Consider the following 17,670-nt stretch of genomic DNA (forward strand, 5'->3'; position numbering starts at 1 on the left):
AACTTTTGGACCTCCTTCTTGCATGTCGGCGCTTTGAAATCACGAATTTTTTCTATCTTCTTAGGATCAATCTCAACTCCTCTCTCATGCACCATGAATCCTAAGAATTTCCCTGCCGTCAAACCAAAAGCACATTTAAGTGGGTTCATCTTCAAACCATACCGGCGCATCCTCTCAAAAGCCAACCTCAAATCGGCTATATGTTCCTCCATACCATCCGATTTGACAACAATATCATCAATGTAGATTTCTAAGATAATACCTAGTAAATCATGGAAGATCAAATTCATTGCCCTTTGATATGTTGCACCGGCGTTCTTCAATCCAAAAGTCATGACAACCCACTCAAACAAACCAACAAATCCCGGGCACCTAAAAGTCGTTTTATATATATCCTGTTCCGTCATAAAGATTTGATTGTTGCCGGCATTACCATCTAAAAAACTAATCACTTTATGACCCGAAGCATCATTGATCATCATGTCGGCTATAGGCATAGGATATTCATCTTTGGGAGTAGCTTTATTCAAATCTCTAAAGTCCATGCAAACTCTAATCTTACCACTTCCCTTCTTCTCCACCGGGACTATGCTAGAAACCCACTCCGCATAATGACATCGCCTAGTAAACCCCGCCTTCAACAACTGATCAATCTCCTCTTTGACTCGGTCATATAGCAAAGGATTAAAACGACGAGGTGGTTGCTTGTAAGGGCTAAAACCCGGTTTAATTGGAAGCCGATGCTCAACAAGCTCACGGCTAAGACCCGGCATCTCATGGTACTCCCACGCAAAGCAATCAACATACTCTTTAAGTAGCTCGATTATCTTAACCTTTTAATCGGCTCTCATATTTTTGTTTACAAAAGTTGGCCTTGGTTTAGTTCCATCACCTATGTCTACTTCCTCCAATGGATCGGCCGATGTAAACCCTTGTCCAAGTTTCTCCACTTCATCGAAATCTTCAATAGTCTCACCAATATCATTCTTTGTAGACCGATATTCTTGCACCCTCTTTTGTAACCACTCTAAATTAGCCCCTTTACTCATTATACAAATTTATATGGCTTAGCTGTGCTACACTAGCCGGCTTTACAGAGGTAGATACAAATTTGCCATCGGAAATACTAATAAAATCATAGCTAGAAAGATCCATCCCCGATAAGCATTGAATATTCCCATGATGCCACTCAAAAGTAGCATCAGCCATTGCAACCTCGGCCGATGTATCCGCTTGAACAATCTCAACATCATCGCTGTCCCATTGAATTAAACATTGATGCAAGGTAGAAGGCACTCAATAATTGGCATGGATCCAACAACGACCCAAAATAACATTGTAATTACCTTGCACATCGACGATGAAGAAAGCGGTTGGTAACGTCTTGTTTCCCATGGTAAGCTCCACCGAAAAGATACCCTTCGCCTCCTTTGGTTCACCATTGAAGCCATTGAGAATCATGTTGGTCTTCTTCAACTCATTATCTCCACGCCCCAACTTATTGAACAACGAATACGACATCAAATTCACGGCGGTACCTCCATCCACTAGCATCCTAGCTATGGTCTCAACGCCCTTACGAGGTAGTGATGAGTTTCACGCGCTCTAAGCCCGGCCAGCGCGCAGTTAGGAGGATTGGCCGCTATCTGAGCGGTACCACCCATCCTACCCTACTACCTATAGGGGGCCGTCCGTCCTACAGCCGCCCGAAAAGGAACTGCAGAGACCGGCTTCCCATCAATATGACCCTTGAGATAGAGAGGCTTCATATGACAATTTGACTCATCGGGTTTCTCAAAAACCGCATCTTTAGGACCTAGTGAAAATTGAGCAACCTCGGCTTCATCCATAGCACAAAACTCTATAGGCAACATATATACCATGTTGATATCCATGTCTTCTTTTGTAGATGGCTCATCTTTAGCAACCGATTGTTCTTCCTTCTCCTCTACAACAACCGGTTCTTCCTTCTCTATGGATTTACGCCTCCATACCGGTGGTGGTCGCAACTCATTAAACCTCCTATCCCTTTGCTCTTCGGCCTTTTGCTCTCTTATTTCTTGGGCCCGAAGACGTTGCAACCTTCTCCTTTGAGTAGCCGTTAAATACTTAGGTATCCACCTAGGTTTCAGCTCCGTTCCAGGAGGTAAATAGTGCCCTCTATTGAGTTTACTTGATGACGATAAAGCCCCCGCATTGCCCTTAGCAAACCTCCTGTCAAACTGGCGCTGGAGCCCGGTCAGACCGGATGTAGACCACCGGTCAGACCGGCCAGATACGCCGGTCATATCGACATTTGGTGGGCGGTCAGACCGGCCTGAGGCGTCGGTCGGACCATCGTCGGGTCGGCAGTCAGACCGGCCAGATGGCCCAGTCAGACCGGCCGTATGATTGCGGTCAGACCGGCTAGAAGGCCTGGTCAGACCGGCCGACTGCGATGAGCTGGTACCTGCTTCGGGTTTGTTGCTTGAGGACTCTCCAACTTCATCTCAAGAAGGTATTGGCACATCATGAGATCCCACATTGATGGTAATCACTTCCGAAGTTCTTGCCTCCACCTTAATACGCTTTCCTTCTCTCTTTTCTTCATTGGCCCGGTTCTTACCATAAAACCAGCCATTGTTTGGTGAAGACAAATGCTCATGGATTGTCCTCCTTGGTCCTCCCCACCCTTGATTGAATTGTATTGGAGGCATATGATTGAACATTGGCGGTGTTGCCCCCCATGGCATGTAGTAAGGATAAGTATAACCCGACGGCGGCATTGGATATGGACCCCATGACATGTTTTGAGAACAATTATATTGAGGTGATTCCGACCGTCTTGGTGAATGACCAAATTGCTCCCTAGGAGGTGATCTTGGTCTTTTCCCTTTGTTGCGAGCTTTCTCACCACCTTGTTTCTCGTACTTCCCCAAAAGCATATCAAAGGTCACTTTGGTCTTCCTAGGGGTTTTAGAAGTTGAAGCTTCACTATTATTTTCCTTCCAAACACCAACCTCCGGTTTCTTTGGCACTATCATCTTTGGCCTCGGTTCACCAATGACCTCTCCTTTTCCCTTAGTAGATTCGGCTTGCTCTGGCCGAATCAACACCTTCTTATCATTGAAATTAATTGTATTCATCGGAAAAGGATCATGATCAAGCTTCATCTTGGAACCATCGATGAACTTCAATCGTCCTTCATCTATGGCCGATTGAACCTGTCGTCGAAACACATTGCAATCATTAGTAGAATGAGAGTGAGAATCATGCCATTTACAATAAGCTCGACGTTTCAATTCTTCTTGAGATGGTACGATATGGCCTTTAGGTAATCTAATTTGTTTTTCTTGTAAAAGATAATCAAAGATCTTATCACACTTGGCCACATCAAAACTATATTTAACCTCACTTTGCCGATATTTGCAAGGAGTCGGCATTAGATTAGAACAAACAAAAGGCTTGTTTTTGTTAGTCCATGACCACTCAGCAACATACATATCATGATCATCCTTACCCTCACTATCACTAGCCTCAGGGTAATCAATAAAATTAACATTAGGCTTTTTCTCATATGGTCTAACAAATTTTTTATTATCCTTAACCCAGCTTTCCTGAGCTAGAGCCTTTTGCATAAGTTGACTAACATCAAGAAATTGTTGGCCATCTAATCTTTCTCTAAGAGGAGCAATTAAACCATTAAAAGCAAGACCAGCCAAATCTCTATCAGTTATATTCAAGCTATAACATTGGTTTCTAACATCTCTAATTCTCTTAATATAATCAACGGCAGGCTCATTATATTTTTGCTTAACCGATGTCAAATCACATAACCTAAGCTCAGTTTCTCTAGTACAGAAATAATCATGAAATCTTTGTTCTAATTGAGCCAAAGTATGAATAGAATATGCTGGTAAAGAAGTAAACCATGTAAAAGCGGTACCGGACAAAGATAAAGAAAACAAGTGCAATTTAAATGTATCACTATTAGCCTCTCACCACATTGCGCTAAAAATTGACCTACATGCTCCCATGTTGTCCATCTATCTTCACCACTAAACTTGGTAAATTCGGGAACTCTATAACCACGAGGAAACGACACATTATCATAATAGTCAGGATATGGCTTTTGGTAAACCTTAGCACGATTCCTAGCTTCAATCCCGAATTTATCCCTAATAATCCCACTAATTATTTCCTCCTAGTATTGGGAGGATACCCCCTAGCAACATCATTATAAGCATTAGGAACATGTGGGGGAACTTGGGGATTAGTTGCAGCAGTAGATACAGGAGGATCAACTATTCTAAGATGATACAAATAACTAGCATTGGTCATTGGATCTATCCCCTGAATCGGGATGATTGCGCCGGTCTGACCAGTCCAGGGCTCGGTCTGACCGACATCCAGAGGCGCGGTCAGACCGGCTTGAGTCCCGGTCTAACCGCCGGGGTAATACCCGGTCTGACCGGCCATTTGGCCGGTCGGACCGATGGCGAAGTCGCGGTCTGACCGGCCATCAGGCCCGGTCGGACAGGCCATCTGCGCCGCTCCATCAGTTCTACTACTTGTTTGATCTGTAGGAGCTTGGCTAGCACTAGTAGAGGCTTTATCTTTTAACATAAAATCGGCCATGAGAGGGCCGAATTTAGTTCTTAAAAACTCATCAAATCGACCTTCAATAGTTGCGTCTAACTTATTTTTAAAAATAACCATGGATGAATCTATTGCAGATGCATCTTGTTGTTGGATAGATTGTGTTACCTCTTCATTGCTTACCAAATCAGGAGTGAGCTTAGGACGTGGCCCAGGCTTGATGATCACGCCTTGACGAGTCCTAGTGCACGCCCTTATCAACGCCTCATGTGTGATCTCCTTAATGTACTCCTCCATGGACTTGCGATCTTCCCCTTCGAAGTCATCCAATGTGATTGGTATCACATTGGTCGGCTCCACCTCCGCCTTGGATGACGACTGCTTCGTCATGGCAAAGTCGAAGTTGAGTTGACATTGAACGGATCTCCCCAGTGGAGTCGCCAAAAATCGTGTTGGCAACTTTTTTGTGACAAGTTGACAAGCACGATCGTAGCACCTTATGCCTTGCGGTGATCCTAGAGTCGCCAACCACCTTGATATAGCAAAGAGCTAAACCTAGATGGGTTTTTACAAATAAACTGGCTAGCGGAGCCGATTTTAGATAACTACCCGTCTCGTGGGCAAAACGGAAGGTTTTCAGGACAAACCTACAAAGAGATGTCGCACTCTCGCAGTGGTGGCGAACGGTTTACGACGCAAACCGACAAAGATGGACAAACCTACAAAGAGATGTCGCACTCTCACAGCGGTGGCGGACGGTTTACGGCGCAAACCGACAAAGATGGACAAACTAAGAGAAAACTAAAAGCAATATGAAAAACGATTCGATTGATTGATTGTAGATTGGTTGTTACAATAGAACCGGCCATGTCCCTTATATAGGGGTTGGTCTTACCCTTTACAGGCCCTCCTCCACATCCAACTCGGGGTAGAAACCAAAGGAAACCTAAAGCATGCCTTCCCGAGCAAGGAAACCTCGAGACCCGAGGAAACACAGTCCGACTCGGACCTGCCGGTCAGACCGGCCACACACTGCCGGTTTGACCGGCCCTCAACCGGTGGTCAGACCGGCCCACTCGGAGGAAACCGGTAGACTTCCAAATCTTGGCAATCTTTCCTATATTAATCCTAGGTGCCAAATTTGGGTGTAAACGTTATGTATTGTGTCTTACACTTTTTTTTTGTTATCGATTGCAAATGGACAGAAGTTGGATGTACTATATTCACCGTTCGACACTAGAGTATGGGGAAGAGGTCACTGCATTCCTAAATTTTCCTAAATTTTGCACATAATGACAGGAAAAATAGGTTGAGCAAATATATGTTGTGTCCATGTGGACTGTAAGACTAATAAAATGTTCGAGAATAGTTCATAGGTGCATTCTCATTTGATCCTTAGAGGATTCATGGAGCACTACAGATGTTGGATGTCACATGCTGATACATCCATCTCAAACTAAAAACGGAAAAGTCCATTTTACGCCCTCGAACTCTTATGCTTGTCCAAAATACACCCTCGAACTACAAAATCGAATATAATACACCCTTGAACTGTTAATACTGACACTTAACCCCCCTCCCCCGCCCAAGCCTGTTTTTACCGTGGTTTATGACACGTCGGCTGCTACGTCAACCCTCGCCACGTCGGTGTGGAGATGCGAGGGCGACGGTGGTCGGCAGGTGCTGCGAGGGCGGCAGTTCTAAGGTCACGCCTCGCCTGATTCCGTACCCATCCATTGTCCGCCGGCCTAAGGTTAGAGAAAACGGGGTTGCTCGCCCATTTGGATGAGCTCGACACAGAGCTCGTCCCCATGCCCAAGGTCGAAGAAGGTTGCCGTAGCGACGATGCAGCGCAGAGGCGATGGCGAAGGCAGACGAGGTGGGCGGGGCTAAGGTCGCGGAGGGTGGAGCTCGCTGCCACCTGCGTTTCCTATCCACCTCAAGCTCATCGGCATCCGGGCCATCTCCAACCACCAAGACCGCCCAACTACCTATGCCAGGGTTATGGATACTACATACCCAATACTAATCGACTAAGCTTGGCAGGGCCCACCACATACCATGTCTTATACGCAAATAAACCTAGTATATAGAAGGAGTTTTGGATAAGGAAGGAAAAATAGAGTTCTACATGGAAACGACAAGGACTACTCGGATTGTATCCATATTGGTCTCCCTAGTTTTACTTGGACAAGGGGGCATCTATGGGTATAAATACAAGCCCCCTAGGAGGAGAGAGGACTAGCCACAAGACATATAAATCAACATAGATCAATACAAGCCAACACATGCCAAGATAAGCCGCAGGATATCGATATTAGAGATAAGTCTAGACAAACCAAATATGGTGTCTGCGGAGGCCAACAAGAGGGATCTAGCGCTATCTCTGATTTCGCTGAGTGCGGATTCGAGGAGGAAGACTACCCTGTCGTCCACTTTAAGTTGGATATCCATACCGCCAAGTTGACGATAGCTAGATAAGTTATCCCAATTATTGTATTGGTGCGATTGTGATGAATAAGAGCAACACCGGCTTCAGCCAACAGGAATAGGGCTATTACCTGTCAGATAAGAGGCCCGAACCTGTATAAAAATCCTTTTCTCCATCTCTTTTACCTCAATCTCGCATATACCCTGCTACCAACAATCCCCATACTATGCAAAATACCGTAGTCGTCATATGAAACGTCGACAGTGGCGCGCCAGGTAGGGGGATTTTGGTGCTTAAAGGTTTCGACGAGATGGGTATAAGAGATGGATTCTCCAACAACAAGCTACTCGACGACTTCGGCTGTGGGTAGATCCAACCCGACCGGAGTATGTCTTTTGACGAGATCGGAACCATCGTCATCAACAATTTGATCTATCGAGATCGTCCAAGCCTCTACAAAGGTACGCAATGATGTCAAACTAGTACGCAACAAGATAATTGGTAGATTGGTTTTGAAATTAATCTACTAATTTCATAGATACATCCGGCATGTATCTACAAAGGTACGCAATATTCTATATGTGATTTATCATAGCTATTCTTCAGATCAATACAATATTGTCAGATCAATAATTTATTATGTCTACCTAGAGCATATTTTTTATACAACATCTATTGCACGAGTGTTTCCGATGTTAGGCCAACTACGGTTTAATGCTGGGGGCTCACTCTATTTTCTTATGTCTAAATCATGCTTGTTTACGGTTTACATAATGTCTGATATGTAATCTACTCATTATATCCTAATAATACTAGAAGATTTATGCAATTTTTTCAGTACATAGTCGATATTCTCTGCTATATATCTTGTCTTCTTGACAATATTTTTCAGGAACAATTGAACACTTGAGTAGGATATGGTCGAGTACACCATATTATCGAGAACGTTCTCAAAAAATGCTGAGTTGTCGCACCCAACCTTCCAACGTAGACCGACGACTTATCTCATGTATAGCACCGGCTCCGGCTGGACTATTTGAGAAAAGGTTGTTAACAGATAATTCCTCGCGAACGTTGTCGGCTTGATCACCCAACATGATTGCGAACAGAGATCGGGATATGCTATAAGTTGGGTATGTGAGTCATGTTGGCCACATAAGATGCACATGTAATAACCAACTCTAGCACCCCTATAGGTGATTAAGAGATGCCTATTCCTAGTTATCAACTAGACTGTTGTAGCGACATTTCGCCTTCTATCAATTTAAATTTACTTGTGGACCATTGAACTCCATATATTGTTGTCAAAGACTCTACGTCTCTATGGTCTTACACCGGGATCGACCAAGTGAGTACAGCAAATATTGATAAGGGGAGTCGTGGATAACATAAGATGCTTTCGTGAATACTGTTTGTTTCCGTATGCCTATCTGCCTATAGGTGATCGAGATACGCCTACACCTGGTTCTAGACCAGTAGATCGTAGTGATCTCTCATCATCTAAAAATTCATCTTCAGGTGATCGAGATACGCCTACACCTGGTCCTCGACCAGTAGATCGTAGCGATCTCTCACCACCTAAAAATTCATCTTCAGGTGATCGAGATAGACCTACACCTGGTCCTCGACCAGTAGATAGTAGCAATCTCTCACCACCTAAAAATTCATCTTCAGGTGATCGAGATACGCCTACTCCCTGTCCTTGACCAGTCGGTTACAGGAATCTCTCGACATCTAATGCGACAATCAACATCATCGTAATAGCAACAATCAAGACCGACTGGATCGTCGTTTTCACTAGGACGACATTGTCTAGGACTAATGACATAAGGACGACAACGGACAAGGTTAACGACATCACGACATCACATGACGACGAAGAAACTCGAGATCCCCAGACTTCTAGAGGGCCCGAAGACAAGGTAGTAGGTCCAGGAGTCGAACCTCTGACTACGATAATTCCTAATTGTCTTCATTGTCATCAGGAGGCAGTTCTCGCAGGTCACGAGAATGTCGTCCATCTATTACGCTGGATTCCCTTCAAATGGTCGAGATATGACTACGACTGGTCTTCGACTAGCAATGTAGCAATCATCGAGGATCATCGCACCACGACTTCTAATGGTCAAGATATGACTACAATTGGTCTTCAACCAGCAACGTAGCAATCCTCTGTCGCGCCCGGAAAAATTCCTTTTCCAGAACGCTAGTGTATTAATCCCCGTCCTAGGAAAAGCCGAGGTACACCAAACAAACATGATACAAAAGGCACATCTTTATTATATCAATAATATTTACATTATTACAAAGGCACTTCAGGCCTGACAAACAAAAATAAACAACAGCGGACTAGCGGGCCTACGGCTCCATCTTCACAGGCGCTCAACAGGGGTATAAGCCAGGACTCCACCTAGGACTTCTTCTTCAAAGCTTCTCTTACTGAAGGGGGGAGAGATAGAGCAAGAATGAGTATAACCACAGTACTCAGCAAGTCACACTGGGAGATGCATGAATAATGCAAGGGGGTACAAGGGGTAATAATATAGGGTTAGGTTTTGCAGTAAACAGCATTTAAAAGTCACTTAGTTGCCCAAAGCTATTTTATAAACACGATCCTATAGCTACACAATATTATTAATCAAGGCCGTGAACCCTGGCAACCCGAACTGGGTCCCAGCTCATCCCAAGCCAACCTAGGCCAACTATTACACATTTTAGTTGTTAAGTAAGTTTTAAGAATTAAACCACTAACTTGGGTACATTGCTAGGCTTGCCCATAACCGAGGGCGTGGCTATTCGAATAGATTTACTCTGATCAGAGGTGTACATCTTTACCCACAAGACACATCTTTACTCCGCATTCTATGGCCTTGGAACCCGTCATAAACATGTGACATAACCCTTCACCCATCCGAGCTGTGAACAAAAGTACCGACCTATCCCAGCCTACGGCCGGTATTCTGGACAGGCAGGCCAGGATTGAGCCCCTAGCAATAGGATCAAGACCGGGTGCGCCACACACATAGGGGTGAGACCACCCGCGTACTAGTCCAGTGCCATGGCATCTCGACTAACGGGCACCGTCCCGTGTAGCCTTCATTTGCCTAGACATCTCGATTACCGAGCCACAGCTCATGTAGCCTTCATTTGCCTCAGAGATATCCACCGTCGCAACGATTTCATCCACCTCTATCCGTGTCCTTTTGTTCAGGACTAGACTGAGCACCGAGTTAAGCCTTACCCATTAGACATGTGGTTAGTACGGTAGTGCTTTGCAATAGAGGCCCGAAGACTGGTCCTTATAGTGGCCGAGATGCTACTAGCAAAACCATGCACCTCGAGCCCAGCCTAAAACCATTTTGGGAGTTTTGAATAGAGGGGGGAGGTGTATGTTCAATTCCATCACAAGCCAATGTCGACCCCCGATATTGTAAATCGGAAATCTTCTGTGTTTATCAGTACCAATCCCTGGATCAGTAGTTGGTACACACATACATAGCCGAATCACAACATATCACAAATGAATTCAGGCTAAGAGAGTTAAATGCTTACATTAGGGCCAGGCAGGCCGACAACTATCAGAGAACAACAGCGGAAGACAAAATAATACAAGGGCCCGGTTGATGTCGCGACCGAGAAAATTGCCTTTTCCCGAACGCTAGTGTATTAATCCCCGTCCCAGGAAAAGCCGGGGTACACCACACAAACATGATATAAAAGGCACATCTTTATTATATCGATAATATTTACATTATTACAAAGGCACTTAATGCCTGGCAATAAAAAATAAACAGCAGCGGACTAGCGGGCCTACGGCTCCATCTTCACAGGCGCTCAACTGGGGTATAAGCCAGGACTCCACCTAAGACATCTTCTCCAAAGCTTCTCTTACTGAAGAGGGGAAAGATTGAGCAAGAATGAGTACAACCACAGTACTCAGCAAGCCACACCGGAGATGCATAATTAATGCAAGAGAGTACAAGGGGATAATAATATAGGGGTTAAGTTTTGCAGAAAACAGCATTTAAAAGTCACTTAGTTGCCCAAAGCCATTTTATAAAGACGATCCTAGAGCTACACAGCATTATTAATCAAGGTCGTGAACCCACACGAGCCTGCCTTAGCCCAAGGCCTACGATGATTCAGACCGAACTAGCAACCCGACCCTGGGTCCCAGCTCGTCCCAAGCCAACCCAGGCCAACCATTCCACATTTTAGTTGTTAAGCAAATTTTAAGAATTAAAACACTGACTTGGGTACATTGCTCGGCTTGCCCATAACCGAGGGCGCGGCTATTCGAATAGATTATACTCTGATCAGAGGTGTACATCTTTACCCACAAGACACATCTTCCTCACGTGTAAACACGTGCCACATACCACCACGGTATACGGACGGAAGACGTGACATAGTTCCCAACCCATCCTAGCCATAAACAAGATTACCGACCCAACCCCACCTACGGCCGGAACCCCCGAGACAGGTAGGCAGGACTGAGCCCCCAGCAGTAGGACACCGGCCCTGTGCCATGACATCTCGACTACCGGGCCGCAGTTCGTGTAGCCTTCATTTGTCCTAGAGATGTCCATCGATCCCCGACTTCGTCCATCTCCATCCGTGTACTTTTGTTTATAACCAGACTGAGCCACAAACTAAGCCTTACCCACTAGACATGTGGAAGTACGGTAGTGCTTTGCAACAGAGGCCCGAGCTTAGTCCTTATAGTGGCCGGGGTGCTACTTCCCACAACTGGCATGCACCCAAACCCAACCGAAAAACAGGTTTTAGGGGCTTTGAAAGAGGAAGATAGGGGTATGTCCAATTCCACCATAAGCCAACCATTCCATAGTATCCAAGAGATATGAATATTCCCAAAGTCTAAAGTTATAAAAACCACCTAATGTTGTCCTTTTAACCAGCGAAGCATCTACCTAAAGTCATACTAGTGGTACCATGAGTAGAGTGTCCACTAGTTGGGGTTTTGTTTAATCTAGGGTGAACAAGGTAATAATAACAATAACAATAATAATAAGGTCATAACAAAGGTAAATAGGCATGGCTAGATAAAACAGTGATAACGCGGGAATTTAAATAAAGCGATAATGCAATAATTTAAAGCAACATAATTTTATAAGCTGGGATTCAATATGTTCAAGGATGATGTGACTTGCCTTGCTCGCTTTTCCAAACGTCGGCTTCAACTTCCACGAAGAGCGGATCTTCCGAAGCTGCAGCGTCTACACAACCAACGGAAAAGAAAAGGCTTTTACTCTAATAAACTCCATATAACAAGCAGGAACAAAGCACAAAAATGGGTTCTTGACTTCTTAAGGAAAAATTAGAGACTTGAACGGTCCAATTCCGAGTTCAAATGGCCAAGTTATGGCCATTTGAAGTTTATATGCTCTTTAAATGAATATTTGCGAATTTCTTCATTTAAATTTTAATTTAAAAAAAATGGATTTATTGCGTCAGCCGAGGGGAGGGGCGCGCGTACCGGGTCCACGGGGGTGGGGCCCACGCTGCAGCCCCACGGTCCACGGTGGACCGGGCGCACCCGGGCTCACACCGGCCGGCGCTGGGGGTCCCACGCGTCAGCCGCACCTAAGGGCGCGGGCGGCTGACAGCCGGGCCCCACGCGGCAGCCGCTCGGTTCGCCCGAAGGCGACCACGCCGGCGTAGGCGGGAGGCGGCGCGCCCGCGCCCCTATGCTCGCCGGCGGTGGCCATAGGCACGGCGGAGCGGTGGCCGAGAGAGGGGAGGGAAAGGGGGAAACGAAGTGGCGGTCCACGGCTCACCCCAGGTCGACGGCGACGACGGAAACGGCGACCGGAGCGGAGGAAGGCGGCGGCGCGGCTCGGGTGGATGGGGTCGGCGGTGCTCCGGCGGTCGGCGAGCGAAACGGAGGGGTGGACGAGGTCGGCGAGGATGCGGCGAAGCCGAAGAAGGCGGCGCCGAGGGGGAAGGTGGTCCGGGACGACGACGGCGGCGGACCGGAGCTCGGCGGCGACGGCGGAAAGAGAGAGCGACGGCGCGAGCTCGATTCCGACGGGGAGTGAGGGCGGCGAGTGGCGGAAACGGTGGAGGGAGGCACGGGGAGGGTTTATATAGGGTTGGGAGTGAGAGGGGGTGGCCGGAGGAGGGGGAAACGGGCGCGGGAGTCCCGGCCGCCATTAATGGCGCCGGCGAGGTTAGGGGAGGAGTTTCCAAACGAATCCGAGGGAGAGAGAGAGGGAAAAATGGGGGGAAAGGGGGAGGGGATCCCGGGGAATAATTCCCCCCTATTGATTGCACGCGGGGCGGACAGGGGCGGCGGGATTCGCGGCGGCGGCGGCGCTAGGGCGCGGGCGAGGCGGCGGGAGCGGCGGGAGGAAGGGGATGACGGGTGGGCCCCACCCGTCAGCGAGGAAGGCGGGCGGGCCCGCCCGTCAGCGGCGCGCGCGCGGGGAGGAGGCCGAATGGGCCGCGGGGAGAGGAGAGGGAGGGGGAAGGAGATGGGCCGAGGCGGCCCAAGAGGGAGAGGGGGGGAAAAGGGACTTTTTAGAGCTTTTCTTTTTATAAAACCATTTTAACTTTGTTTATTTCTTCTTAATTATTATTTGTGCTCTGAAAATTCAAGTAAAATTGGAGGTCTCCTTTTAGACCAAGGAGAATTTAACAAAAATTCTCCGGACCACATTCGAATTCTTCTGGCACGTATTTTAGTGTTTGCCAATTTCTTTTCGAATTTTAATTAATTCTATTATTCCTTTTAGAGAATGATTTTTATTTCGGGATGAATTTATCAGGACGTGACAATACCTTGCAATGATTAGTCGTATGAGACCATGAATTATGCCATTTGCAATAACTTTTCTTGCCCAATTCTTCAGCCGATGGAATTGTATGACCAGCAGAAAGTTGAATCTGCTTCTCTCGGAGTAGCAAGTCGAAAATCTTGTCAGCCTTAGTGATATCAAAGTCATACCTCTCCTTTTTTCCTGAGTTCTTTACCCATTGCCATTTTACAACCTTTTTACTCCTTACCCACTCGTCTGTAGCTATCTCAAAATCATCATCCTCATCGTCCGACCCATATATATAAGGACATACATGATTAACCTTTCTAGAATTTTTCCTAGCCTCTGCATTCCTTTGTTCATGCAAGGCTACCTTCTGTGTAAGGTGTGACAAGCTTTCAAAGTCTTCCGATGAGAACTTCTCCCTAATTGGAGGGATCATACCCTGAAAAGCCAAATCGGCAAACTGGGCATCAGTCAAACTCAAGCTGTAACATTTATTTCTCATCTCCCTGAATCTCTGAACATACTCATGCATTGGCTCATCATGCTTTTGCTTGATTGACATTAGATCGGACAATTTCATCTCATGAATCCCACTATAGAAATAGCTATGAAACTGCTTTTAGAAAATCAGCCCAATTGTTAATTGATCCATATGGTAAAGAAGAAAACCAAGTAAAGGCCGATCCAGCCAAAGACAACCGGAATAACCTAACCCTCATGGCATCCACAGCCAATGCTTCACCGCACTGAGCTAAAAATCGGCTAATGTGCTCATAAGTCGATGTACTATCTTGCCCTGAGAACTTTGAAAAATCTAGAACTTTGAACCTGTTAGGTAGAGGAACTTTGAACCATTCAGGATACGGCTGTCGATATAGGTTTCCAACATCTTTCGGCCTAAGCCCAAACTGCTCCTTCGTGACATCTGCAATCAAATCGGCCCATGGTCGTTGTTAAGGTGTTCCTTGAGGTTGTTGTGGCATGGGCTCGAATTGGTTGTATTGAGGAACAAATTGGGGTTGAGCCGATCCTGCATGCTGGTACTGAACATTAGGTGATGGTGGCTGATACTGATAGTTCAAATTGCCCCCTGGTAATTTTGGAGGTCTGGCTGAATATTGCGCAACAAATGTTCAGGAATAACTTGAGGAACAAGTGTGCCATCTGGTTGTACATGATGAACTAAGTGTTCTGTGACAACCTGATTTGCGGTATGCTGCACAGGTTGACCACCAGGTGTTGCAAACCCAGCCAATGCATTCATTGGACTTTGTTGCTGAATTGGCTGAACAACCTGTTGCCTCAACGGTGTCTGCTGAATTGGCTGCAAGACCTGCCGTCTTGGTGGCGTCTGCTGAACTGGTTGCACAACCTATTGGATTGGCGGTGTTTGCTGAATTGGTTGCACAACCTGCTGGATTGGCGGTGTTTGCTGGATTGGTTGCACAACCTGCTGCCTTGGCGGTGTTTGCTGAATCGGCTGCTGCTGGGCTGGATCAATGGTGTGTTGAGGATGTAAGAACATAGACGCAACCTGGTCTTGTGTTAGCCGACTCACATTCTGTCCTGCGTGCTGTGGTTGTTCCCTCACTAACAACCGGGGATTGATTAATTGGCCTGGAGCCGAAGGCGGTGTAGTAGGTGCTGGAGCCGATGCTGGTGCCATCGGCTGAGCCGACGGTGCATTAAGAGGGACTGACTGGACGACTGGTAGATTATCGGTGACTAATGGCCGATAATTCGGGAACACTCCTCCTTGTAGGTAAACCAGTCCTGTAGCTTGATATTCAGCCATCGAACCATCAATCATTGACTTTACCTTGTTTGCCAAGGTGTTGGTCAGTATGCCAGATTGGTTGATCAAAGCATGGTGTACGGCATAGTCAATCTGATCTTGAAAGTTGTTGAACTGCACCTGTGCCACATTGCCATCTTGATTGAAACCTCCACCTTGGACTCCCCGAGAACCATCACCTTGAATCCCTTGAGAACCATCACCTTGAACCCCGTGGACTCCTTGAGAGTTGTCACCTAGATTTGCTAGGGAACCATCTGTAGCACCTTTGTCACTCGGTTGAGCCGAGCCATCTGGAGCTTGTTTCCCTTTTCCATCCTTAGAGGAACCAGTCCCGGGATCGTCAGCAACCACCTTTATTTTATACTTCTAAACAAGCGTTCCCTTGCGAGTCTGCATCAATGAGTACAAGAACTGATCTCGTGCTTGCTGCATCATCGCGTCAAAATCTTTCTTTTGATCAGGTGTGAACTTTTCTGGATCGATGGTCACAAGGTTCCCTTCATCAACGTCTGTGAAACCTAACTTCTGGAATCTGCTTAACTCCAGTGCAGGTCCAAAACTCGCCTTCGGGTATGCAAGTGTGCCAGTTGATTTGATCCTGCAATCAACAAGAAATAAAGATGAAGAAACCGCGGTTAAACCTATAAACGATAGCCGATCGGCTAGGTGCCGATGACATATCATTTATCTTTGAGCCGATGTCATATGTAAATCGATCGGTAGTTATAAATAAATAACAAAGAACTAAATCTACTCGATCGGCTGTAGATATCAACAATATATAGTTCTTATATCGATATATACTTAAATCAAGTGATTGGGATAGATCGGTCGCCATGCCGAGACAGTGTAAATCACTTAGGTCGAAGTATATATTAATAACGAGACAATATGTGTTTATAAAATAGCCGATCAGATAGATCTAGCATGTATCGGCTAATACACCGATACAACTCTATGTTAAGATATTAAAACAAGCAGAATATACCCAACGAAAGCTTAATATGCTTAGATGCGATAATATCTTTACATAAAGGGCAGATTTAACATGTCAACGAAGTATATAGAGCAAATATAGTTAAATCAGATAAGATTGGCTGAAACTCCGACACTACCCTAATTGGCAACCAGGAAGCAGGATAGAGATTGATATTCTAAGCACGACTTAATAGATAAAACTCAACTGATGCAGCATTAAGTATGAAAAGAAGAACAATATCTAGACAATCAAGCCACTGGAAGTTTCATAGAGTGGTAGATATCCTATATAATCTAAATCAACGTCATTGTCTAACCTAACCGGCTACCCTCTTCCAACAGATGTTAGCCGATTGTAGGTTAGATAGCGATATTGCCAAAGATTATGTAAGTTATATGATAACTCGATGGATTACATAAACAAGATTAGAGTATCATAAAGATGGAAGCACTAATCCCGAGAACACAAGCCGTCATAACAAGTTTTACCTCTGTCGAAGATCGAAACCGATGCAGCTCAACCCGAAAGCAAGAACTCGTCGAAATAAAACTAAAGCAAAAGGGTGGCGATGCGCCGAAATTGTATTGAACGTGTGCGTTAATTGATTACATGGGGTTCGGGGTCTATTTATACCCGAAAATTACAAACTATGTCCATACCGGATACGACTCTTATCTCTAACAAACTCTAAGATACCATAAGTCTTTGCGGCAAACTTTTGCCCAAACATATCACTAAGGAAATTACATAAAATATCCTAATTAATAGATACAGTTGCCTTCTCAGGACTCTATCCATGTACAGTAATCATCTTGAAGTACCTCAATTCAACCCGATGTCAAACACCAAGTCGTATTGTCGGAATCGGCTGCATCGGCTTCCCTAGTCCGACTCAGACTCAGCCGATCCTAATCGTAGGCGATCTGGACTCCAGCGGACTCTTGCTCTGTTCTTGAATCGTTCTCCGCCTTCGAATCCACTTCGATCTAATCTTCTTTTCCGATGCCGATATTACCAAATTTGGTTATTAACAGTATTACCGACCTTTCCAGCCGTCACAACCGTCATCGGGAAGCTATAAAAGGAGCTCTCATCCTCA

Source organism: Oryza sativa, chromosome 12 (assembly GCF_034140825.1).
Source record: "Oryza sativa Japonica Group chromosome 12, ASM3414082v1".
In the NCBI taxonomy this organism is placed as follows: Eukaryota; Viridiplantae; Streptophyta; class Magnoliopsida; order Poales; family Poaceae; genus Oryza; species Oryza sativa.